Source organism: Toxorhynchites rutilus, chromosome 2 (genome assembly GCF_029784135.1).
Source record: "Toxorhynchites rutilus septentrionalis strain SRP chromosome 2, ASM2978413v1, whole genome shotgun sequence".
Taxonomy (NCBI): Eukaryota; Metazoa; Arthropoda; class Insecta; order Diptera; family Culicidae; genus Toxorhynchites; species Toxorhynchites rutilus.
In genome coordinates, this window is record NC_073745.1 from 193,666,144 (window position 1) to 193,694,131 (window position 27,988).

Below are 27,988 nucleotides of genomic sequence, written 5' to 3' on the forward strand. Positions count from 1 at the left end.
TCAACCCACCTAACTGTCCCCAGCTGCGGCCAATTGAACGTTACTGGGCAATTGTCAAGGCCAAGTTCAAGAAGGGAGGTACAGTGTCTAATATGAGTTCAAGAGTTCTAATATGAGTTCAACAGTTCAAGAATTGGTCTGCAGCGTCCAGAAAGTGCACAAAGACTACTGTGCAGAATTTGATGAGTGGAGTTAAATCTAAGGTTCGATCATTTTTTATAAATCAACAATAAGCTTGATTTTTTTCACTTCATAGCCATGTAAACTCAATATTCTTTGATAAAAAACACTCTCTGAACGTGTTCGATTTTATTTTGATGTTTGAAAGTTTAAGACTACTTTTGGATATACTCCTTATGGTAAAAAATTGATACCTCAGAGACTAACATTATGCGTGCCAAGGAAACTATACTACTATACTACTAGTACTATAAATTGTTGATGGGATCTATATGTCCTATATAAAACTCGATTATGAAATATTGCTGAGAGCGCAGTGTCATGGCTCACCGACGACGAAGGATGTTTCTGAATCAGTGAAGACCGTTTACATTGAAAAATTCGGCATGAAGGATATGGTGTGGCAGATCATATGTGGATGTTGAAATAAGGTTGGTCCATTCATTGTGACATACGCAATGAATGGTAAAATTTATGTGATGAGTGTCTACAAAAAGGTTGGTTCGGATGATCAATCCGCATAATAATCCTGCATAGTTTTGGCCTGGTCTCGCTACCTACCATTACTCTAAGAGTGGTAGGAAATCAACAACTTCAACTTTGCACCGAATCAGATGCATCAACCAGCCTGCCCAGCGATTCGCCATTTCAAAACTCTCTGGACTCTGATCAACGCTAATCTGAGGAAACGCATGAACCTAGCGGACAGTTGAAGAAGGCTCTGTGAAGAAGCAATGTTAAGAAAAACGTTAGAGAATTCACATACCCTATGAGAAATAATGAATCTTGAGAAATTTGAATTAAAAAATGGAAAGAAAACATAATCATGAGGAATATATGAGAATACAATAGTCCACAAATCATTTAAATTTACATTTACAAAATAAAATCTATAGAATAAATTTGAAAAATGTATTCTCTAGCGTAGGTAAAACTTGTAAGCAGTCGAAGCACATCGTGCTATTATACTCATTCGACTTTGAATAATTTGCAGTTGCCTTTAGGCGTGGTAATCTAAAAAAGGTACGCTTACTTCATTGCAACTCAAAACTGTTTTGTTTGATAGAACAAACAGTTTGCGTGATGGTAGAAAGAGAAGAAACTCAGATTAATTAATCATTCCTAATGGCTTCATGCTTCAAAATTCATTCGCCTCTAGCCTTGAAAACGACCAATTAGAATATCGATCAATGGAGGATCCTGGGATTGAACCCACATTCGTTCGCTTAGTAACTATTATAGCTACGGAGACCCCTAGATAAGCGAAGAGACTTTTTTATTATGGTAATTTTGCTACTCTTTAAGCATCAGCATTATGATTCGCAGTGAACCAGTCTTATATTTGCATTTCAGCTGGTCCCTGCTGTAAGTGAGCAGTAAGTTAGTACATAGTATAAGATAGTAAGTTAGTGTATAGTTGTGGCAAATCATCATACAGAATTTCATTTTAAGACTTTTCGTCAGTGGCCAGCATTCTGATAGCACATTTGCATTCAAAGTGCATTGAATGTACAGATAGCAGTGGACGACAGTGGTTGTATATTTAGTAAGAGGCGACTTTCAAGTAGTATAATACAGCCATGCTGATTTTGATGTTTGTTCGTTACCTGAGTAGATTTAATTCAATTCTTCATCATTGTCTTCATCCTTGAAGAAATTGTTTCACTTGACTTAAATTATATTTCTAATCCTAATTTGAAATAGTATTTGGGACAGATTTAGATCGAACTCGTGCTACGATGAAGAGAGTAAAGGAGACGAGTCGTTTACAAAGAGGTTGAAGATCAGATGCTGCTTTGAAGTACGCCAGACATCTCACATCTTCGAAGACAAAGTGACGTCCTGCGACGGAATGGTAGGAAATGAATTGCGACGACGAGCGCAATATAAGTGCAATATGAGAGAGCGAAACAAGAGACAAATTGCAAATAAGCACGCATCAACCCTTTGCGCATACTTTGCCACATACACAGCTCTCGATCGAAAAGGATATAGATTCACGTTTATGTTTTCCTTTTTACTATTAGAAATCACTTCCCACGCCTGCTTTTAAGATTCAACTTCATTTAATAATGTTATGTAATATTCTCATGGATTTGTAAAACAGCACCAATGGCGTGGTCGTGTAGAGCAGCCTTGAATTCCCAGCCGGCCTTGATTCAATCCCTGCCTTGCATCGTTTGGACTTTCTATTCCAAACTGACGTTCAATCTGAGAGAAAAAGAGGTCTGCTCCCATAAATACAAACATTTTCAAACTCTTGAAAAAGATGTGTTATGGGAGAACATCGACGACTGACGGAATCGGACACTTCCCGACGTTATGATACTTCGACCGACCAAACACTTCACTCATTGAGAGTTTTTGACGTGGGACTACGTCTAACCGGAGTGTATGGGGGTGAAATGAAAACTAAGCCAATGGTAGTCACACGTCAACCTTGCGGTTATATCATAGATATAAGCCACCAATTTTTTTTCTTAAATTTTTTCATTGAATTCGACTGGATTTTTAACTGTGCGGATTCCACTTTCCGATGAGAGGAAACGTTTATTGTAAACCTTTCGGTTCAACGTGAATTTCAGGTCAACAGATAGTTTCACTATTTCATTATTTCACTATGATGGTTTGTTTGCGACTGAACAATGTCGTGCCCTATTTATTACGGTACACGCTACAGTAAATTTTATTGTTGCGTTTTTGCTCGGGTATTCTAGAATACTCACTATAAACAATGGAGCTTTGTTTTATAGCCAGTTCGTTTCCAACCGTTCCAAATCTATGACAATATATTGTTATTGTTTTGATTCTGCAATGTTATTGTTTATATACTTTGTGACGACTGTTTTGTGTTTCTATAAGTGAGTATTATGTGGAATGTTTTACCATAGAATCCCGAATATTCCAGACGTAACGGGTAAGTAGTACCCGTTACTTATTGTTGTGTATAACATAAAGCATTAATAAGCGTAAGTACTCATTGTTATGTATAACATAAAGCATTAATTATCCTTCACTTTTTCCATGTGCGGATACAGGATTTCGCTGCGGAATTTCAAGCGTTGTTTTTTGTGTTAGTCGTTTGTGTGTGGAAAATGAAGTGTTGAAAATTCGATGTGTGTCTTTTTTCAAATCACATGTCCGATTGTTTGAATCGGGCCAGGCAGTAACAAGATGCTTTTATTTGCTTATTTCACCTTTTAGCACACGAAAAAGCAATTTTTTTCTGGCGAAGATGATATATTTTCTGCCAACGCTAATTTGGGTTTTGGTTTTTAAATATACAGGAAAATCTGTTTTTGTGCGATCCCTTTCTGCGTGATCCCTCGTTTGTGCGATTTTATTATGACATCTTGAATCACACAAACTAATCAAGCAAATAATAAAATCGCACCTAAATAGTCACACAAATGAGAAATTGCACAAAAAGCAACTGCACAAAAAAAGGTTTGCCTGTTTAGCATTTTTGCCTGAAGTCTCCTGAAAGTCACATTTTTGGGTACTTTCGTATTAGCGTCACCGGAGCCGAACTACAATAGATAGCATTTTTATTGTTCTCACTGGCATTCAAATATTATTTGTATTGTTGTTGCCTTGTTGTATGCAGTGTTTTGTCATTTTAAGTATAAACCAACGGAGCGCAATTTTCATTATGAATTGGTTTTTCTTAATTAAATTTATTCTGAGGTCAACGTAATCAAAGCTGTGTTCCGTCGATTGCCCGGTTACTCGCTAACACTCGGTCGGACCTAACCAAAGGATCGTCTCCTATGTTACAAACTAACCGGGAAATCGATGGAACACATGTTTGCTTGCGAAAGGCCGCCGCTTCCGACGGCATTTTCGTACCAATAAAAATGTCTGTAGTCAACAAGGCATCAACAATACAAAAGATATCTGAGTGTCAGTGTGTACAATAAAAATGCTATCTATTGTATTTCGGCTCCGGTGACGCTAATACAAAAGTACCCATTTTTGTCTGTCAATTCTTAGGATTGACCGGTTTCTAAACAAAAAAAAGTTGGCAGAATATGTCAATTGCGTGAATTGACACAAAAAATGTTACGAGTTAAACATTAGCAGTAATTTTTTGGAAAAAATATGAAAAAGTTGTTGTTAGAAAAACGTTTTTCCTGGAGAAGTGCCATTCTACCAAGGTATGGATGACTTGTTGATTATTGTATGGGCTTTTCATACATTTTTTAAATTCAAAATAAGGTTTTTAAGAAAAAATGAATCTAAATCTTTTGAATTTTTGTCTAATGTTATTGTTTAAATTAAAAATAAAAATTAAAAATTAAATGAAAATTCAAACAATTTCCTACATTTGGCAATACGAGATGGTCGTTCCAATGACTAGTCGAAAAATTTTGAATTTATTCACATTTCTAGACTAGAATTCCTCTTTTGATGGTTCATTCAAAATGTCCCTCATAATTGATTTTATTTAGAATTGCTCCATAAATTGCATGATGCAAAAACATTCATTTAGTTGTTTAGATTGTAGAAAAAATTATATATTATTTCGGCTTCATGAATTTGTTCCCGAGTTTAGGGCTGAAGGATTTTCTAACGAAAAGTTCCGAACACTACCTAGAGATTTGGATACACTCTAAATTATGAATAAAAATTTTAGAATGAAAATCGTCTAGTCATTCACCTCAGCTTTATTACCTATGCAACCCAACGGCTTATGATTTACATTCATTGGGATTCACGACCAAGCGAGGCAACGTAAAAAAAACAACATATGAAGAACTATAACGTACAGAATGATTCAGAGAGAAAATATTGCAAGCGACAATAACTGTTGTGCTCTCATAAACAACTGTCTATTTTAAGCGCCATTTTACCGGAGGAAGCCGCTGCTCCTCCTATCGTGTGAACATGTGCCTGTAATGCTGCTGGGAAATATGTCTTCAACAAATAATGTAGACGTTTAACACTATTGTTCTCGCAAAGAACTTGCCAAGCGCGAATATAACGACGCCTTGCGACGTTCTTTGTTTTTTTTAATCAATTGAACCCACCACCACCTTCGTAAACCGGACGGGATAGTGTCCATTTCAGCTGTCAGATGGCTGCCAATCATGCTAATGATTACGATGATGACGGGGAGTCGTCTCATTGCGCGGTCGAACATTGATTTTTGAATAACTTATTTTTTCCAAGCCGGAGTCGGACTCTAGACGCTTCGGGGCAAAGAAAGACAATAGGGTGCGCAATATTTATCATCGTTTGTTTGTGTGTTTTCACACGTTTGTTTTTATAATTTCATTTTGATGTGCCAGGTGAGTGGTTGCAGCATTAGCATAATGTTTTGGAGAAACTGAATTTAATGGGGCTTAATTTCATCCAACAATGGTGAGGCTTGACGAATGGGGAGTATTTAAAATGTTAATCATTTATCGCCAATACACTGTGCTTTGATAGTCAAAACATATGTTAGCTAGCGGTACATAATCTCTAGCGTGCGATCCGCGCGCCCATTTGTATTAGCGCCTCAGAGTAATAAAGTTTTAAATTCAAGGTGAACTCTATTAGCTCACGAGTATAACAATGGTACGGCTAACCACGAAACCACGTAACATTATGTCCCGTTCGGTTGGAGTGTCAATGCCGGTCTTAAATACCGTATGTCGAGAGTAACAGGAAAGTGTTAAAAGAAACTCGCATTTGTTGGTACAGCTTTTTTCTTGAGAAATTGCATTTGGCACACTTTGTGCAACGAATTTGAAAGCAACCTTAAATATAGCACAAAAATATATTTGTCTACCAATATATTAATCAGCCAGCCGCTGACTCAATCCTCTTCAATTTTTTCAACTACTCAAAATCGCAATTTTCATTATAATACTACATCGTAAAGAAATTCCTCTAACATTATTTTCACCATAAATAATTATTATATCTCGGAAACGGTTAGTCCTAGGATAAAACGTTATATATAGTTTTTATGTAGAATCGCATGTGAATTCCATTTTTTATGTTATTTTTCTTAAATGGTTACGATTTCACAAAGCTTGATTCAGTTTGATTCAGACATCTGGATCTTGAGTTACGATTTTTGAAAGAAAGATCAATAATTTTGAATAAGCCCTTTTAAAAAATCATTCGAAATTTAGTCTGATCATATGATAATAAAAATTGTGATTTTGGGTAGCTTCCATCATTTGTAACAAGTTCAAATAAAATCCAAGAGGGTCGTGTCAAAACTTGCTGTTTTTAAACGGTTTTATTTAGCTTGCCCTGTAATTTGTTTGTATGTTTGTATGTTTGTAACTTTCTAACGTGTTTGTCTGTAGCGCTGACCCATATTAATAGAAATTTGACCCTCTTTCTGTTGACCGATTGATCTGAAATTTGGAACACACCTTTATCTCTGTAGTCATTATAAAACTGCGTATCTTATGAGCATTAGCATTAGCATTAGCATTGAGCAAGTTGCACAATATCGTAGGTGGTACGAATTCAGAATTGTTGAGTTAAAAACTAGCCTCCATCCGTTGCTGATGATTGGTAATATCTCTTAGATGAAGGCATGTTTTCTCCAACAGTTAAGAACTGTCCTGGCCACGTCCTTGCAACTGCTAAGGAAAGGGAAGGAATGTTAGTTCAACATTTACTTAAGAGAGATGCAGAGAACTCTACGACCTCTCATAAATGTCTCGGGAATTCAGGAATTTGTTAGTAGTGAAGGTAAACCATAGGATACACTCAGCCGGTGTTACTGGCGTAGCTTTTTAAACTATAACTATAACTATAACTATAACTATAACTATAACTATAACTATAACTATAACTATAACTATAACTATAACTATAACTATAACTATAACTATAACTATAACTATAACTATAACTAAAACTATAACTATAACTATAACTATAACTATAACTATAACTATAACTATAACTATAACTATAACTATAACTATAACTATAACTATAACTATAACTATAACCATAACTACAACTACAACTACAACTACAACTATAACTATAACTATAACTAAAATGTACTCCAGACTTCCGAATTTCGTCTCGTGAATTGCTGTGTAAGAAGAATTGGTTTGTTAAATTTTGATATAATTTTTGTTGATAAAGGGGTAAACCTGTGGGAGTGACATTGCTCTAGTATTCTCTTCTCCCATAGACACAAACCTCAATACCTAATCATTTCAACGAACATTTAGATTATAAAACTGCGTATCTTATGATCTCAAAAATTCAAGATGGCGACCGCTACAAAATGGCGGGTCACATATTTGCTCAAAACCTCATCGATATGGGTTTTCCAAAACCCCATCAATATGGGTATCAAATGAAAGTGCTTGACTAGTAGAACACAGTTATTTATGGAAAATGCAAATCCAAGATTGCTGTTATTTATGAAAAATACAAATCCAAGATGGCTGCCACTACAAAATGGCGGACTATATATTTTCTCAAAACCTCATTAATATGAGTATCAAATGAAAGGGCTTGACTAGTAGAATACGATTATTTATGAAAAATGCAAGTCCAAGATGGCTGCCACTACAAAATGGCGGGCTACATATTTTCTCAAAACCTCAATTATATGGGTATCAAATGAAAGGGCTTGACTAGTAGAACACGGTTATTTATGAAAAAATGCAAATCCAAGATGGCTGCCACTACAAAATGGTGGACTACATATTATGTCAAAACCCCGTTAATATGGGTATCAAATGAAAGGGCTTGACTAGTAGAACACAGTTATTTATGAAAAATGCAAATCCAAGATGGCTGCCATTACAAAATAGCGGACTACATATTTTCTGAAAACTCTATTATTATGGGTTACAAATGAGAGGACTTGACTAGTAGAACACAGTAATTTATGAAAAATGCAAATCCAAGATGGCTTCAACTACTAAATGACGAACTGCATATTTTCTCAAAACCCTATTATTATGGGTATCAAATGAAATGGCTTGACTAGTAGAACAGTTATTTATGAAAATGCAAATCCAAGATGGCTGCCAGTACCAAATGGCGGGCTACATATTTTCTCAAATCCCAATTAATATGGGTATCAAATGAAAGGGCTTGAATAATAGATCAGAGCAGATCATGAAAAATCCAAACCCAAGATGGCCGAAATCACAAAATAGCAAATTACTTTATTTAACGGTTTTATTTAGCTTGAACTGTTTTTATGTATGTTTGTATGTCTGTGTGGTTGTCCCAAATTAATAGAAATTTGACCAATAAGAACTGACCGAATTTATAAAACACTTTTATCTCTGCTGTCATTTTAAAACTGCTTATCTTGAAAAATCCAATTTGGCCGCCGCTACAAAATAGCTGATTGCATATCATCTCAAAAAAAGGGTGATTGAGATAGGTGTATCAAACGAACGAATTTGACTTGGAGAACACACTATGTATTTTCTGCAATCCACTCAACATCGGTATCAAATGAAATTATTTGACTAATAGAATACAGTACAATGGTTTTATTGTAGAGAAATATTCTAATGAAACAAATAATGTACTAAAAACTAGAAAATAAAATAAGTAAAAAAAACTTTTTAAGTTAAACGGTTTAATTGTGATTAAACATAACAATGTACTAAAAGCTAGAAAATAATTAGGTAAGTAGCAGTTAGCAGTTATCACACCTCTCCTTCATTAGTCTAGGGCATTGATAAGACTAAAATAAAATCGTGGGGCACGTTGGATTTCCATTATCCACAATTAGCGACTTCATCATATGTCCCACGATTTTATTTTAGTCTTATCAGACTAATGAAGGTGTGATAACTGCTAACTGCTACTTGCGTATTTATTTTCTAGCTTTTAGTACATTATTATGTTTAATCACAATTAAACCGTTTAACTTAAAAAGTTTTTTTTTACTTATTTTATTTGTTGATTTGGAATGGGATTGCTCAATAGGCGTAATCTACCGCAGTCACTGTTTATATTTGAAATCTCGACAGCGACGAGTGTTCTAAAGCTGGCTGCAGTTCAAATCTGCGCAACTGCTCATTTTACTACAGCGGTCCTTCTGGTCTGTTCTGGAATGTTTTGGCAGTAGATTGTTCGGAAACTTTATCAAATAAATTTCTTACGTACATATTCTAGCTGAATCAAGCTTCATTACATTTTGAAAATGTCTTCTATTGCCGATATACCAAAGATATAAAGTGATCGCTCTTGATGCAAAATAATCAATCATCGACAGGCAGCAATGAAGTAACCCAGGGATACAATAGTTTTGAATAAAATATGTCCAAGTTGAAACCATCAGAAAAAAATGATGAAATGAAGACACAAAATTATGTCTAAATCTGTGACTTCCAATAACCAATCGCTTTTTGGGTCAATAGCACTCCCTTGATAAAAAATGAAACATTTTCAATCGGTATTTCAATTGACCTCTCCAACATCACTGAGCCACGGCTGGCAGTATTCTGTTTCTGGTTGGAAGCAAACCCCAAATGGCCGTTTCGGAAATCCATAAGCTGTAATATATGACCCACATACGAGAAGCGATTACGCTATCTGTTATGATATACTCACTTGAGAAAAATGGATGCTGAGCCGGGTTGCGCTGTGGATCTGTGGAATGAAACGAAACGAAAATAGGACAGAATGTTAGTTTAGATTGCAACGACGGCGGAGATAACTGTTTTCAAATTTATGTCGTCAAACGTGTGTACAACACGATCCCAAAATCGAAGGGACTGCTGCAGTTCTCAACAGTTGTTAAGAATTGCTGTCCCGAGATGCGTGTATCTCCTTTTCATTTTGTGCACTCTTGTTAGCACCTGGATGGTACATCGCAGGCAGGTGCCTTTATGTTAGGAACATAATCTGCCAGACGTGTGCGTCACCGAAGAGCGTTTGCGTAACATGATTAGCACGGAAAGCACCGCAAAGCGAAATTTTTGCTTATAGCTGAAAGAAGATTCGAGCTTTTAATGATTCATTCCGTGTCTCAGAATACAGTAGGGGGATGATTTAATGGAGTCTGAGGCAGGCGCACCATATATTATGTCGGGCACTCTTTCCTGTGTTTGCGAAGCTGAAACACAACCTGGAACGCACAGCCCAGCACACGCCACGCGTTCTCTAAATTGGCACATTTATGTTGTTTGACATCTGCTCGGTGTGACACTCGGAGGAAATATCGTTCACTCTTCCTTGGAAAGCTGCACCCTTCGCAAATAATGGTACCGCGCGCTGTTAATCATGGGGCTGAGCGCGATGCGATGATGATTATTTTTGCATGTTCAGAGCCAAGCCATATATATTTATTCTAGGTGAGGCTGCAAAAAGGCACACCATCATCATGCGTAATCTAATAAATTGGTCGCATCTTCACGTTCTGTTGTGTATAGGATTAAGGGTGATTATACCCAGTTTTATGTGTACCTTCTGAGGAGTATATTTATATTTCAAGATGAAACATAAAATGTGTGCTAGGTTTGATAAGTCACACTGTAAACACCACTTAGTTATCACTCAAATCATATGACCCATTTCATCAATGTGTTTGACACAAATAATTAGATCGTTTTTCAAGAAAAAAAACACAATATAGCGACATCACATAGGAGATGCAGTAGAACAATTCTACGCAGAGTCCTTCTCCCATTTTTCCGTACACATGGTAAATTATTAGAACAAAATCCGATAAAGTGCAGTATGTCTGAACCTGTAACACTCAATATATAAACAAAAACTGATCGTCAATTGAATCCGTTAGAAAGAAAAAATAAACCTTCGGTATGATTATTATTTTTGACGTAGGGCAACGTCTTTCAGTCTGGTGAAGAGCACTTGTGTCACAAGCTGTATCGCAAGCCCCACCCCTTAGTGAATTGTTAGCCACCCAGAGAAAAAAAACATAAAAATAGCTGTCCCGCAGCGAATTGAATGATTTTTTTTGCATCCGTGGAACAGTTACCACCCATACGGTAGAAGCAGAAGAAATATGTAGTAGCAACATCAGCAACCTCAGCCACATCACCAGCGGCAACGGCAGCAGCAGGAAAAGAGAGCTTAGTCTTCTGTGATGATGTGAAATAACGACGCATGTGTTTGTGCTTCGTTACTGTCGCGGCGTATTTTTACAGTTTTATCGAATCAGTAAATTTTATAGTAAATGATCAGTTCTTTTTAGAACTAGTTTCCGAAGAAGTTCAAGCACGTTACTCTCAGTGAAACAATGCGCCACCCGCATAGAGCCTTCAGTTTTGTTTATTAGAAAAGTGGAATAATGTTGGTGGTGGTGGTGGAATAAACATATGATCACATGTGACCGTATGTATGTCAATTGGAAATAGACCGCCGCGAAAGCTGTTGTAGACATAACACCAATAGGGAAGAATAACGATGCATGCTCGTCATTCTTCCGCTTCTCGTATTATTCTCGTGAGCATGAAACATGAATCAACCATGTTTAGTTGATTCTACAAATCCACGCGAACTATCGACTCTTTTCAGTGCCAGTAAAACTTTGTGCTAAAGGGTTATTTAAAAAAATTCTATGTATTCGTTTATATCCGATGTGATAAGCGAGCGAGTTTATTAAAATAATTTCGTAGTTCTACGGCAACCAAACCGGACACGACCCCCTACAATTGTTTTGTGACCAATTTCAGATGAGACTATCCGAAATTAATCATTGCTTTACTTCGATGTAGTTTTCAACAAAATTGTTGGGCTACACAGCACAAATATTATACATCTCTAATGAAATTTGCTCAACGCCAAATGTTCAATATACAAAACGTTTTTATGTTGAAACACTATCTCTATCTCTGTTTCGTCACTGACGATATATTGCGAGGGTGTCCGTAGCCTCCGCCTCCGTTTCCTTTCCCAGGATCCTCCATTGATTGATCTTCTAATAGACCTTTTTCAAGGCTTGAGACGAATAAACTCTGAAGCTTAAAGCCTCTATAATAAAAAAGCCAACATCAAATGATGATTCCAAATGAATTTTCTCAAGACAGAGTTAATTTTGAACTGCATAATACAATGCATAATACACTTAACCAATACTTCCAAGCGGAAAGTGTTGTTAACTCCTATCTTTTTTGATGATTTATGAAAAGCTGAGACCTCCCTTAATAATAAATTGAAAATTTAGAATGGTGTCCTATCCTTACTGTAATATTTTTCAAATAAAACATACGACTTAACATTTATAAAAAACTAGCTGACCCGCTGATCTTTGTCCCGTCTATAATGCTGTTTTGTTTCAAATAATTTCGAACCGAACATTCGCGCTTCCTCCCGAAATTATTCTTCTGAACGTACATTCGTGATTGAGAATAAACAACGCCAATAATAGCATTTATGATTTTCTGGAACACTTTTCGAATTCGATTGAAATCAACATTTATCTTCTCAGATATGCATTAGTGTACCAATGAATGTATAGGGAAATATCGACCCTAAAATTTCAAGAAGTTACCCCATACAAAATGCTCACCACCTCGAAAAAACAGCCTATGCAATATTTCAGCTCAATCGGACTTAAGAGAGAGTGGCGCAAAGCGGTCGAAGTTTGAGTTTTTTGAAAATCGAAAAATCACGCAAAGGGAGAGTAAAGGAAATCGGGGTTTTCAAAAATCTTTTTTTATGCCAAATGTATTAAAATACTGTCATCTCTAGGATGAAATACCCAATACCCAAAATAAGTTCAATCGGACTTCATTCACTAGTGTCACAGACGTTAAAATTTGATTTTTTTGGAAAATCAAAAAATCACCGGAAATCGGGGTTTTTTATTTTTTTATGCAAAATGTCTTAAAAAGAGTATCGATTTTTGACAATCCTTTTCCGAGATGACAGAAGATTTCGACGTTTTATGCAATTTTAAGACATTTGGCATAAAAAAAATCGAAAATATAATTTTCCTTTACTCCCACCTTGAGTGATATTTAAATTTTCAAAAAAACTGAACCTTTGACCGCTTTGCGTCACCCTCCCTTAAGTCCGATTGAGCTGATATTTTGAATAGGACGATTTTTCAAGACGGTAAACTTTTTTTTTGGGTAACTTTTTGAAATTCGAGATGACCATTTTCATTGGCACCCGAGTGACAGTGACCGATACAAAAGAAATTGAATGCTTCAAATATAAACTACTCAAAATTGTAAACTTCATCCCAAATGTATACTATTAGAGAAACATTTTGAGAAATGTGAGGCTCTAAAATTCAAAAAGTATATATTTTTTTCTAAACATACACAAATATGAGTTTCTTTGATTGTATAAGGGAGTGATGAGAGAGGTAAGAGAGAGATATAAAAAAACAAATGGAAGAGTATAGAAAGAGGAAAGGAGACTGATAGAAAGAGATAGAGAGAGCAAGAGAAAGAGAGAGATTGAGAGAGAGAAAAAAATAGTGACAATAGTTGCCCTCAAATCCTACGAGGTAAATAAAAACAAATGAGGAGGGTTTATAGACTCAAACACTGCTGAACCGATCGGCATAAAAATTTGTGTACAAGAGATTTTAATTATGGTGCATACTTTTGTGCTATCATTCGTTGTGCGAACGCATTTCAAAAATTTTATAAATTGCACCATCATTTTTAAAAGGTGGCGTATAATTAGTGTAATTAGAAATCAGTGTAATATTCATTTGTTTAATGGAATAAAAATAATAGCTACTTTGAATTCGTAAATTCAATTCATATTGGGAATTTGAATGGAAAAAACGACTATACTGCTCATTAGCAGTTCAATTTTGAACATTCATGGCTATTTCAAATAAACTGGTTCCGAAATTTCATCAGTTATCGTAAATAGCTATGATAGAAATCGTCTGAAAGCGTTTAACGATCTAAACGAAATGTTAAGCAAAGTGACAAATGAAAAATTCATAAATGCTGTAATAAATCCCGACGAAGTTTTCAATTTAATTATATTTTCAATTGAATTCTCCAACTTTGGCATGCTGATCATTCTTCTATGGAGAAAAAAATATGGGTATAATGATATAACCGCAAGGTTTAAGTAAGACTACTATTGGTTTAGGAATCATTTGTTTGTATTGTTTAATTATTGAATAAACTAGTGATAGAATGCAACGTTTTCGACATTTACTTTGTAAGTAAAGAAATGTTTTAGAGCAAGACGAGCATGACTGATCTAACACTTTTGTTGTTAACGAATTTTGATCAGCCTATATGTATGTTTTGTATTGACTCGAAAATAGATCGATATGAAAATTTTGTATTCAAGGGTTTTCGAGTACGATGAGACACATACACAAATATGAGCGCGTCCATTGGAGATCTTGCAATGGTAGCTGTGACGGATTGCGCGTCAAGTTGGAGAGCCATTCTTAATCGGTACATGTTTCGACGGGTAAACGGATACTTGTGGGATATAGCAGCTATTCAGCGTTGGAGAATTGAGGATTTGGTTTTGATGCGTGTTTAGCCGATGAAAGAAAGAGAGAGAGAGAGAGATGAAAGAAAGAGAGAGAGAGAGATGAAAGAAAGAGAGAGAGAGAGAGATGAAAGAAAGAGAGAGAGAGAGAGATGAAAGAAAGAGAGAGAGAGAGAGAGAGAGATGAAAGAAAGAGAGAGAGAGAGATGAGAGAGAGTAAAAAGAAAGACGAAAAGATGAAGCAAACATTAAATAAAGTAAGAAAAGAGACAGGGCTAGGAAGGAAAAGTGGAAGAGGAAAGTGATAGAGAAAAAGATAGAAATAGAGAGAGAGAGAGAGAGAGAGAGAGAGAGAGAGAGAGAGAGAGAGGAAAAATAAGAAATCGAATGAGGGGAGAGAGAGAAAATAAATAGGGGAAGGGAAAGAAATAGGGAATAGAGTTAATTATGCGACTTTGGTCCTACCAATTTCCCTCATATCCTGTGTTGTAAGCAGGTATGGGCAAAATCGCATCGAAATTCGTCCAACAACACTCATTCACAGATAAAACTCAGTCTTCTATTCTTTGTTTATGCCTCACTTTATTTGAGACAGAAAACATTCACCTATCATCTTCGCAAAGTTCATTCTCGAGTTTAACAGGAAAATACTGTCTCGATTCCGCTCATCTATTCTCAGAGAATTTTGCATTCTCTCATTTGCCCTTTCGGAATAACGTTAGATGGTGAGAGAATCAAATTGGAGACTTTTGCTTGAGCCAGCGAGTGTCTCCGTAAAATCCTTTGTTTTTTACTCAAATAGCAATCGTTGCAGCCTCGATCGCGGCAGTAAAATACAGGTAAATAGTTGAAATCGAGTTGGTTTCTGTGCACTATTGCAATGACATTTTTTTGTGTTAGTATGAAACGATCTAAGCCAACGCAAAAGACCACATTAACGCAAGTTATTGGTGAGCGGAAAGGTAGATTCATGTGCATTTGCATTGACAAGAAAGAGAGTAGAAGGGAAAATAAAATTATACATACACTCAGATAGAGTCTATTTTGACTCACTCGTTATTTTGTTCCGTGCGTTCCTTCCAAAGGAGTATTCATGCATCGAATGTTGTTTTCCACTCTTTGTTTTGTTATGTTGTCTCAGTCCCGAATGATGGTCGGAGAGTGAAAAATGATTCATCGTGCAATCTCATGATTGCTTGCTCTTCGCCATGATTATTCCGAGCAGATACAAGAGTGATTTATAATTAGGTGTGGAGAAATGAGCGAATGAACTTTTCCATACTTGGTTGTAAGTAGAGAAGAATGTGAAGGGAGTACTTATGGAATATTACTAAACTATTCAGCCGATCAGTGTGAAATGTTGTGCACAAAAATACCGGCATAGTTCAAAATGGTAGTGTATCTCTAGAGTTATTCAAAGCTTTTTCTATCATTGTATTTTGAGGTCATCCACGAATATTTTTTTTTCTATGTTTTCATATGAGCGGAACTACTGACCAGCCCGATCATGGGTTTGGCAACGTGAGGCCATGCGTTGTCATGCCGTGAAATTACTTGTTTGTGCCTTTGCTCGTATATTGCCGATTTGCGCGCAGTGCTTGACTCAAAAGCATCAGTTGAACCCGATAACGTTCCTCAGTGATGGTGTCGTTCGGTTTCAACAGCTCATGCTGAAAACGCCGGGCAAGTTTTATCAGCATATATCTAGTTTGGTTCATGACGTTCTGGATGTGTCGAGACCGATCAGCACAGGTCGACTACTGGAGCCATCTATTAGCAAGCAGCGGAAAATAAGTTGCCACTGAAAAAAGCCGATGAATGAACAATACTTTAAGTGGTACATTTTCTGCAATCGCAAAACCACACACATAAGCCAAAAAAGAATTGCAGATTCTCCGCGTCCAATTTGACATTAATAACCATCAGTGTTTCACGGCGCTGCTACGCTAGAGCTAAATGAAGACACTTTCTAACAACACCGGTGGTGGTAACCAACTCGACGAAGCCACGGGGATAGAAAGTTACCATGAATTATTCATGGCTTTGAAAAACAGACGCCTCGCTTAAGCTGATGACCGATGGAAGTGAAGTGACTTCCCGCCGTCGTTGTTTAGCTGCGCGTGGTGTTTTTGATTGCTTGCTTCTCTCCGTGTTGTTTTGAGGGTTGGGCCGCGGGTTTTTCTAGTTGAGGTAGTCAACAGATAAATATTTGTGTTTTGTGTTTTGGACGCGCACTACGCACAGATTCTACGCTGACAATGCGTTAATTAAATGATTAAAATGATCATATTCATAGAAGCAGCAGTTTACCTCGGAACGATTGGCTATGTTTCCTTGATTCTTCATCAATTTCGTACGGAGGTTATATGATGATATGTTGTTATGTTGATACTCGTCGTTCAGAGTACATATTCACTATTCACTGGCGGCTGACAAAAATAAATACAACAGACGACCATCGCGCCATGTAACACAATAGATTTATTATCTCCAATTGGATTAAGCTGCCATTATCACACTCACTCTCACTCTCGGCTGTACAAATTCGTTTATCTTTTAATATGAAAATTACATTCGCACTTACACAATTTACACGTGCGAAACGCAGCCACATGCGTCGTTCAGCTCATGTAGACTGTAGAACACGCACTTCTGGTGCTAGCATCCTTGAACCGACGGATCTCTTGATTGAAAACACCTTCGATCAATAAGACAATGTTGTTGTCGTTGAGATTTTTTTTTGGCAATCACTTCCACACACCGTTTTGCCCTTGCGCTGTCGCGCGCTAAAATCCACCAAACTATCGAACAAACGACGATCGCGTGAACCGCGCTGTCTCTATTGTCACCGCGCGCCAATCTCGTACTGACTGACTGGAACTGCCGGTCTATTTCTTGTTTGGCAGCCAAGGCGAGCGAAGTCGCTGCTGCTGCTTGAAAAACCTGCTTTGAGTATACGCCAAGCGAGGCAATAAAAAAAACAAGAATTAAAATGGAACCAAATGACGACGGTACAGGTGGCACACGGGCAGATCGTGCGATCGAATATACGCGTTCTCTTGAACAACTTATACACACATATTCGAACAAACGAACGAACGTCGATCACTTTGTCGGAATACGACAAAATCAATTTGAATATATACGCCTTCAATCACTTGACTTATCTCATCTAGCCACATTTGTTCTCAGGCGTACCGAACCTCGGATTGACGTTTATTGGTTCGAATTGTTGACGGCAGCGAAGAATTTTTACGATCTGCAAAATAGATCACTCCGAGTCGCCACAGGAATGGACAATAAATCGCGTTTTGAATCGCGCTCGAGTGTTGCTTTTACGCATCGGTTATGTGGTTCGAATCGTGTCTTACTTTTTGACGTAGGACTAGGTCTTTCAGGAAGGGAGACACATTAGAAAACAGAAACATTATGATTCCATAATGCCTTCTTCTTGGGTGGAACTAATGTTCCTAGTGGAACTTTTGCCTTTTCAACGTAGTATTACTTGCGTCATTTTTGTTAGTAGCACTTAGTTGAGATTTCTATGCCATATAACACGCCTTGAATGTATTCCGGAGTGGCAAGCTCTAGGATACGCGTGATCACAGTGCAAGTCGGACGAAAATTCTTTGACGAAAAATTCCTCGGCCAGAATGGGAATCGAACCCGAACCACCGACATGATGATGTGTAACGCTAACCACTCGGCCACGGGAACACTTTTCCCAAATCCCTAAACAGTTTGAATTAGTTGAAAGTTGAAATGGATTGACGAACCAGCCAAAAATGTTGAAAGTTACTATAAGAAAGCCTTGCAACTCAGCGGATCTTGGTTCAGTCCCTACTTGGCATCATTTGGGTTTTTTTTGAGTACAATTCTGAACCTGACATTCAGTTTGAGAGAATGAGTAGTCTGCTCCATACATACAAACATTTCGACACTCTTAAAAACACGTGCTTTGATTTGTGCATTTGACGCTGTAACACAATAAACAGCATCTTTTCTGCCAAATATGAGTTTTTCACAACATTTGGGAATTTTTTGACTCAGGTGTAACTTTTGAAAAGGGCGTATCGATTTTAGTAAGAGAAATCTTTGATAATTTATATCTCAAAAGCTATGGGTCCTACCGAAATGGTGTCTTAGAAATTATTGATTGTTCAAACGTGAAAAAATATACACTGAGCAAAAAATAAGTGTTTTTTTTTTCATTTACAAAAAAAACTTCAATTTGCAATATATAAAATACATATTTTTTATTTTTTTTTATTTTTTAATATAAAAAAGAAGTCATGTAGGAAATTTATAAAATGACTACACGATGGTAAAACGATTTTTGACGAACTTTGTGGAACATCGAATTTTGATGAATTTTCGAAACTTCGAATTTTTGTATGTTAACAATAATTTTTAGCCACAAATTATGAATCTTCATGGGATTTAAAATAAAAAAGCTCTGTATCAATCTCCTTCTAAATACAGCAATTCTCGAGATTGAATTGAAAAAATATTTCTAATTTATTGTCTTTTTCAATTATATTTTTTTTCTAAATTTATAAATGTATTATTTAATTTTTTTAATATATAATAGAAGTCATGTAGACAATTTAAAAAATAAACCCAAGATGGTAAAACTATTTTTGACGAACTTTGTGGAACATCTAATTTTTATGAATTTTCGAAACATTTGGCCTGATTCTCGAAAACACTTCACGGTGGAAACGAAATAAACGGCACGCCATTGAACTACGTTTTACGAGTTAGTGAAGTGTCGAAGATAATAATGAGTTTTCAGGCAGAATGAGTACTTTTCAAATAAAAATCATTAATGAGAATTAACTTCTTCGTATTAAACTGGTGTTCAATGTGAATGGAAAACTTTGTTTTCTTCATGTTGTATAATAATCTCATACAAAAATTTTATCTGAAGATTATTTGATATTATAATTATAAGTTTTAGTGGGAAACTAATTTCGTATCCAGATGTCGACACCGTACCGTTGTCATCGCAAATACGTTTTATTTCGTTTCCACCGTGAAGTGTATTCGAGAATCAGGCTCATGGAATTTTTGTATGTCAACAATCATTTAAAGACAATAAATTAGAAATATTTTTTTTAAATTTCAAAAGTGGCTGCATTTAGAAGGAGATTGATAAAGAGCTTTTTTGTTTTAAATCACATAAGGATTCGATTTTTTGTCTCGTTCTCGTTTCGTTCGAATTCTGTTCTCGTTATTATTGATTGTATTCGTTTTTATTGTTTTCATAGTCTCTGGACCTAGGGCGGTATATTTTTTCATATTTTTTTCTGAAAAGCTGAGGATTTTTCGCATAACATATGTCGAAACCAGAGGGGCGTTTTTTTCATTTTTGAGGCTGTCAAAAAAGTCCTGCGGTATTTCCGCGAGGTGTCGTTGTAAGCGCGTAGTTCTAGTTGTATTCATTGTATCGAGTCATACTATAGCTTGTTGGAAAGGTATTATATAATATAGTCCGCGCTATAATATAGTCCTTGACAGTGTTTTGTTCGGTTAAGTCGTTCGTGAGTTATAGTGTCGCAAATATGGAGCAAAATAAAGAGAAAATCCGACATATTTTACAGTACTACTATGACAAAGGCAAAAATGCATCTCAAGTTGCCAATAAAATTTGTGCAGTTTATGGACCCGATACAGTTTCCATTTCCACCGCACAACGATGGTTTCAACGTTTTCGTTCTGGTGTAGAGGTCGTCGAAGATGCGCCACGCTCCGGAAGGCCTGTCGTCGAAAATTGCGACAAAATCGCTGAATTAGCCGAGAAAGACCGGCATAGTAGCAGCCGTAGCATCGGTCAAGAGCTGGGGATAAGTCATCAAACCGTTATTAACCATTTGAAGATGCTTGGATTCACAAAGAAGCTCGATATATGGGTGCCACACACATTGACGCAAAAAAAACATCTTTGACCGTATCGACGCATGTGAATCGCTGCTGAATCGCAACAAAATCGACCCGTTTCTGAAGCGGATGGTGACTGGCGATGAAAAGTGGGTCAAGCGCAAACGGTCGTGGTCGAAGCCCGCTGAAGCGGCTCAGACGGTGGCCAGGCCCTCATTAACGGCCAGGAAGGTTCTGCTGTGTGTTTGGTGGGATTGTCAAGGAATAATTTATTATGAGCTGCTTCCCTATGGCCAAACGCTCAATTCGGACCTGTACTGCCAACAACTGGACCGCTTGAAGGTAGCACTCATGAAGAAGAGGTCATCTTTGATAAACAGAGGCCGCATTGTTTTCCATCAGGACAACGCCAGGCCACACACTTCTTTGGTGACGCGCCAGAAGCTCCGGGAGCTCGGATGGGAGGTTCTTTTGCATCCGCCGTATAGTCCGGACATTGCACCAAGTGACTACCATCTGTTTTTGTCCATGGCGAACGAGCTAGCTAGAACTTAGCCACAAAAGAGGCCTGTGAAAATTGGCTATCCGAGTTTTTTGCCAATCAGGAAGCGAGCTTCTATAACAGGGGTATTATGAAGTTGGCATCTCGTTGGGAACAAGTCATCGAACAAAACGGCTCATATTTGACTTAAAACAGATGATTGTAACTAATTTTATGAACAAATGAAAATTCAAAAAAAATACCGCAGGACTTTTTTGACAGCCTAATATGTAACCGATTACTCGCGGTCGGCTCGAGTATTACAAGTGTTCTCGTAATTGGGATGTTGCAGTCTTCAATGCTCTGTACGTGTGCCCGACACGGGATACTTCCTATTGGGATGCAGCTGACCATTAATCAGCAACGCCCCCTAGTCTGTACCCCATATCTAGCGTGGTGCGTCTTCTCGACTCGAGGAATCCAGGATAGAATGATCACTAGCCGGTACAATCATCAGCTCGTGTAGAGTTGTCATGAGCGGTACAACCTTTGGCTCTTGTTGAATTATCAGTGGACTGCACATATGAAACAGGGACACAACGAAGGAAACATCATTAAACGTTGACATCGGCGTTTCTGAGGTACAGGTATAGATGAAGCAGAAGATCAGGATCACGGCTACCTAAGATATCCCGGACGGGGATATCCGATTGTCTGCCTTTTGCTCTCAGTGCTCTAGAGAGCTGAGAGCGAGGAGCATGGAACCGGATACACGACCAGACAATATGCTCGATGTCGTGGTAGCCATCGCCACAATCACAAAGATTGTTTGCTGCGAGCCCAATGCGATAGAGATGCGCGTTTAGGTTGTAGAGATTGGACATAAGTCGAGATATCACGCGAATGAAATCACGACCTACATTCAATCCCTTAAACCAAGCACTCGTCGAGACCTTAGGGATAATCGTGTGTAACCAACGACCGAACTCATCTTCACTCCACATGCGCTGCCAACTAACGAGTGTGTGCTGACGAGGAATCTGAAAAGATTTATTATAGGCAATTCGCCTTTCAAAAAGTGTGCCTTCTGAAGCGCCCACCTTAGCTAGCGAGTCCGCTTTCTCATTCCCAGGAATCGAGCAATGAGAGGGAACCCATTCTAAGGTAATCATGAATAATTTTCCAACCAAAACACTCAATAGATGTCTTATTCTTGTTAGGAAATAAGATGAGCGTTTATCAACTTTCATTGAGTGGATTGCCTCTATTGAGCTGAGACTGTCTGAAAAAATAAAATAATGGTCGATGGGCAGTGTTTCAATGATCCCTAGAGCATAGTATATCGCACTCATTTCTGCGACATACACGGAACAAGGTTCTTTGAGTTTGAAAGAGATTAATTTGATATGTCGATCATCAGAATCGGTCTAGTAGTTCAAAAGTTATGAATTTTTGAAAAAAGTCATTTCTGGCAAAAATGCGAAAAAATGTTTTTTTTGACCACCGTAAAATGGGAATGGTCGCCCTAACAAAAAAATAAAAAAAATACGGATCTCATAATTTGCGAGAAAGAACAACACTACCACTTTTGACGAAAATCTGAGAACCACTATATCGGTTTGGCATGGAATGGCCGTATAAATAACACATGTTGAAAATGATAATCAAGTTGTGTCGCATGTCAGTTCGCATTAATCAGCAAATAACATGTTACTAAGCGCAAAACCCGTGGACCGAATCGTCCGATCTGAGCCGTCTTCATTTTCTTGTATTGTCTCTGCCCGCAGATCGATGTTATGGTGAGATTATATTTTTATATTTTTGAAAACTTTAAGAGAATGTTAATAAAATTGATTCTCATATGTTCTACAAAAGGGTCAGTTAGGACATTAATCAATGAAAAGTTCTTCGATTGAACCCACGAACGTTCGCTCAGTAAGAAAGAGGGAATGTTCGAATACTTATATAAAAAAATCAGTTTTGGGCGGGATTTTCAGGCGAAGTGAACACACTTTCAAGATGAATTTAATAAAGAAAAATAATATATCTAGTATGAGATATGTTATATATCTAATATATCTAATATGTTCTATTGATTATATTCGGATTAAATAATTCCGTAGTCCTACGTCGAAAATGCGGTCGTGTCCTGGACACAACCCCTTACAATATTTTTTTGACGAACGCACCCTTATGTGAAAATATAATTACGCTGTGAGTATGCAAAAAAGCACAATATCATTCCATCAAAGAGTGCGCCACAATCGGATTGTCATTTTTGTCATCGCGATGAATCACACCGAAAATGACACTGATTAATACGAACTGACATGCGACACAACTTGATTATCATTTTCAACATGCCAGCCAATGTAGAAAAACATGGTACAATAGTTTGTAACGAATGTTACAAACTTACAAATCTGGATAAATGAACATTCTTTCCGTAGAACTATTAAAGTCGGGTGTGATTTCGTTCGAAAAAGTACACACGAGACATGCTGTCACCATAACTTCTCGGAACGTTTATGAGTGGGGTACACCTTTATCCAGTGCCCTATGATTGGGTGAATGAGAGAGCGAATAAAAAAGCGGTGATTTTGCATAAGTACAGTTTTAAGGGCAATTAGCTAGAAAAGTCCGTGTGTAGCGAGAACATTCAATTAGTGATCCCCGATTTTTGAAATTAATCGTTCATCAACTAATCGAATACTTTTCAGCAGTTTGTTATTCGATACGATTAATCGCCCCAAATAATCGATTAATCGATTAATCGTCATACTGAAAGCAATAATAAGTTAGACTAATATTTCAAATTTGTTAGAAAGCCATCTGGAATCAAAAACGTATTCATTCCGCCTGAAAAACAATTATTATCTTTTACGCTCCCCTAAACTCCTAAAGGAAGGTCAATTCGCGTTGACGGCATTGAGCTTCGTTTACGAGTTAAGGGGAGCGCCGTCATTGGTTGATTTTCAGGATAAAACTGCAGTGGCCGTACTTTTTTGACGTAGGACTACGTCTTTCATTTCTATACCGGGGTGTAAAATCAAAGTTTCGAAAACGAAAGCGTTACGCCGGAGACCGAGATTTTGAGCGTTAATAGCTCCTAAACAACTGAACGAAATGGTATGATAAACACTTCATTCGAAAGATAAAATGTCTACGCGTTCTATACTTGTTACTTTTTGATCCAAAAACTTGTTTCAATAGTCTTAAAATTGCTATCAAAACAGGCTATTGAAATCACCAATCGGTATATAAGCGAGCGCCACTCGGAAATCCACTCAGTTCTAATTGAACAGCGATTGGAGCATGTTGTCGCTGTTGTGGTGAAACTCTTCGTTTATCATGAAAGCGCGGATGAACGGTGTCACCAAGAGCCTGTTTGTGCACCCTAGGCCAGAAGGGAATCCATCAGGAGGAGAGTGATGCCACAAACGGTTCCCCGGGAAGACATCGCTACACACACATACACGCGCAGAATTCTTTCCGTTTGGATGCCATTCAGCATCGAGAAAGTTCCAGAAAGATCTAATCATTTCTGGAAAATAATCTGCCAGTTCCTCTGGGAATTTAAAAATACATTCATGTGAAAGAGTTTATTTTAATGTTTTCTAACCATATAACACAGCGATCAAATACATTTGATTTTGTAATTTTTCAACCAAGTGTAAATCGCAGGAAAGCTTCTGAAGATTATTCTTCCCCATCAGTAGGATATTTCCGTATCCAATATTGTATGCGTACGCAATCGATTATTGCTCAGTCGCCGAAAGTTTCGAGCTCAGAGAGTTCATTCCCCTCTAGTTTGCCTTCCAAATTGCCATCGTAAACCACGCCTTCTCTCGATTCAATCACGCACAAAAAGCATACTTAAGCGATATTCTGGTGGTGAGACGCATTCATTTTTCGTGAGGACATCGACAAGACAACATTGTTGCTGAGGGTGCTGGACAGCGAAGGATCGAGATCTGCCCTGAAACGCAAACAGTTTGTTTGAAACTGTGAGGGAGCACAGAGAAGCCGATCCTTCAGGAGAAGAGAAGATGACCATCGAAGCAGCCGCTACACACACACATACACGCACGGAGTTCTTTCCGTTTGGATGCCATTCAGCATCGATAAAGATCCGGAAAATAATCGATCAGTTCCTCTGGGAATTTAAAAATACATTCATGTGAAAGGGTTTATTTGAATGTTTTCTATCCATGTAACACTGTGACCAAATATGTTTCAACCAAGTGCTATTAACAGGTGGTTATCGAATTAGCATTAACCACTGGTGGGCTTCCAGTATCGAGGAAAATTTGGAAATATCTAATCGTTGCTGGAAAATAATCTGCCAGTTCCCCTTGGAATTGAAAATTACATTCAAGCGAAAGAGTTTATTTTAATGTTTTCTATCCATATAATACATTTGGGTTTGTGATTTGTTAATCAAGTACAGTTAGCAGGAAAGCTGGTAAAGATTATTCTTCAGAACAAGGTTTTTCGTATCCTATATTGGATGCATAACACCTTGTGCCTCCAACGTAACGCTCTCGTTTTCTCGTCCCCCAAATATTCATTTATTGATTCATTCAGAATGGATTTAGATTCAACTTCAAACAAATGATCTCTAAATCAACGATAGTCCAACGTCACCCTTGCGGTTATACCATAGATATAACCCACTTCCTGTTTTTTGCTCTGGGCTTGGATCGATTAATCGACGTAAACTATTCGTTCGCTTCGATTATTGGTTGTTCAGTATTCGTTCGATTAATAATCGATTTCTGTATGAAGTATTCGATTAATCGATTAATCGAACGATTATCGGGGATCACTACATTCAATCACATGACGACCACGCGCAGCACTCGCGCGATTTGCGGTAAGAGGCTCTTTGATAAAATCAATTACAATTCCAATTTGAAATTTAAAATAAAACCCTAACAACGAGACACGATTGAAGTCGTCATCATAGCCTAGCAGCAGCAGCATTCTAATTCCTGACAATGTTCCGCATGTAGGTTGAAGCAATGTTCTACCTCTGCGTCATTTTGCTACGAATGCGTTCAAAGTGGGAAAAGCGCAACGCTTCGCGAATGCAAAACTAGCTGTCGTTAATCGGTAATACACACTTGCCAGTCCAGTATTCATTCCCACTTACGTTCAAAGAAAATGTTACACAATCGGGTCTGTTATCCGCCCATCAACGTTTTCATTTTTCCTCGCTGCTGCTGTTGTTGCGTCTATGGCGACACCGTGTCTCGTGTTGGCCGTCCGACGTGGGACCGGATGACGTTATTTAGTTTTATTTCTGTGATCAGTTTTAATCTAACTGCGCAAAAAGTGTCAATTGATAAACGAAAACAGCAAAGAGCAGTTTTCTTGTGACTCGATTCTGTCGCCGCCAATGATTAAAACTTGGGCAGCAGACATCGGGGCACTGGTGGTAATATATCAATAGGACCGGTTCCATGAGGACTTCGGGTGAGATCTCGTGAATATCAATATTTTGATTCGTCTAGTGCGCGCCCGCGTTCCTTCTGAGTATATTAACACAGGCTTCACTTATGACATTTGGGGAACGGCGGAGAAGGAGAAAAAGATTGACAAGTTGATGAATTGTTGGATAGGTGCAGCTGTTTTGGATTTTGTGGAGATATTCTCAAACACTTCCTGGTTATGAAGGCATTCCGAATTAATAATGAGATTGGTTCAATTTGAAGGTGTGACAGTTCTTCTATGTTCCTATAGCAAAATGGTTACCGAAAAACGAATGAATCAACACATATTGTAATCAATAAAAACACTACATGTCTAGGACTGATGACAATGTTTGCGTCATCGCTAACAACACAAAGCATGGTCACTTTGTAGCTAAACTTCAACGTCTTGGTTTTAATGGTCCCTCTTATACTGGCAACGAATAGAATGATCTTAAATCCTTCCAAATGTTCGGTTATTTCGTTTTCTCGAAAGCGCACATTGATAAGCTTTGAATATAGACTGCACGGTGAAATTTTGAGACGTGTGGACATTATCAAAGACCTTGGAGTTATGTTAGACTTTAAACTAACCTTCCGTGATCATATAGCTTACATTACTTCTAAAGCGTCCAAAGCCCTCGGCTTTATTTTCCGTGTTACGAAGCAATTCACAGATGTACATTGCATCAAGCCCCTATATTGTGCTCTCGTTCGGTCCATTCTAGAATATGCTTGTGTTGTATGGTCACCATATTACCAAAATAGTGTACAACGAATTGAGTCGCATTAAAATAATTTAAAATAATTTCGGAACTTCTCAGGTGTATGCATATGAAATCGGATTTTTTTCATTATAAATATACGTTTACAATAATTTATGAATCAATTTCGAGATGGTTGTTTTTCTATTGATCCCTTGAACCTGCCTTATCGATACTATTTTTTCCAAACGATTGCTCGTTTCCGTCTCCCTGTGGTATATTATTGGTAGGGAAGAAAAGAACTCGCGGATCCGTGTAGTCAACATGTCCCCACCCGTACTGCTTCAAGTATCTTTATGCTGTACCGGCTTCCCTGACTACATCCAAGGTAGCGAGGTTAGTCGCCGGTCTTCGCCTAATACCACCAGTAGCGTGTAATCCGCGTTGCGAACTCGTCCTTCACGTCCAGGATACACTCTTACGATCCTACCTCTGATCCTTTGGATCCATCGCTTCCAAAATCTTTCTAACATACATGCTTCCTATTGGATATTAGCAGCGCACTTTCTTCCGCTGGTCGAACTCGAGGTCATTTTTTTCATTCGTCGATTATAAGGTATGCATCTGTTTCTTGAGCACCAAATCACATAAAGAGCGGAAACAATTCAGGAACATTGGAGTAGAGAACATTTAAGGTGCTCATGATGGGTAATTTCCAGAATTGCAATTTCAAGAACTATCTCACACAACTGGGAATCTATCATCAGGCCGCAGTGAAATACGCTCTAGAATAGAATTGGCTTGTGTAAGGTGTCAACCACAAAGTAAAATAAATGATGTTGGTTTGTCCGACTTTGAGTGCTTTCACGCAACTAGTAAATGCA

At 37.6% G+C, this 27,988-nt stretch overlaps 1 protein-coding gene across 4 annotated transcripts in view; it reads right to left on the reverse strand.

Annotated features, from left to right (window-relative positions):
* Positions 1 to 27,988, reverse strand: part of LOC129764248 (semaphorin-1A) — a 204,805-nt gene that overhangs the window by 41,222 nt on the left and 135,595 nt on the right. For 2 of the 4 annotated variants that reach the window (XM_055763149.1, XM_055763153.1), the window contains exon 2: positions 9,733 to 9,771. The gene's annotated coding sequence lies outside the window, so the exon portion shown is untranslated. Of the gene's footprint in view, positions 1 to 9,732; positions 9,772 to 16,875; positions 17,516 to 27,988 lie in introns of those variants that run through there. The other 2 variants (XM_055763151.1, XM_055763150.1) reach the window with 2 other exon arrangements.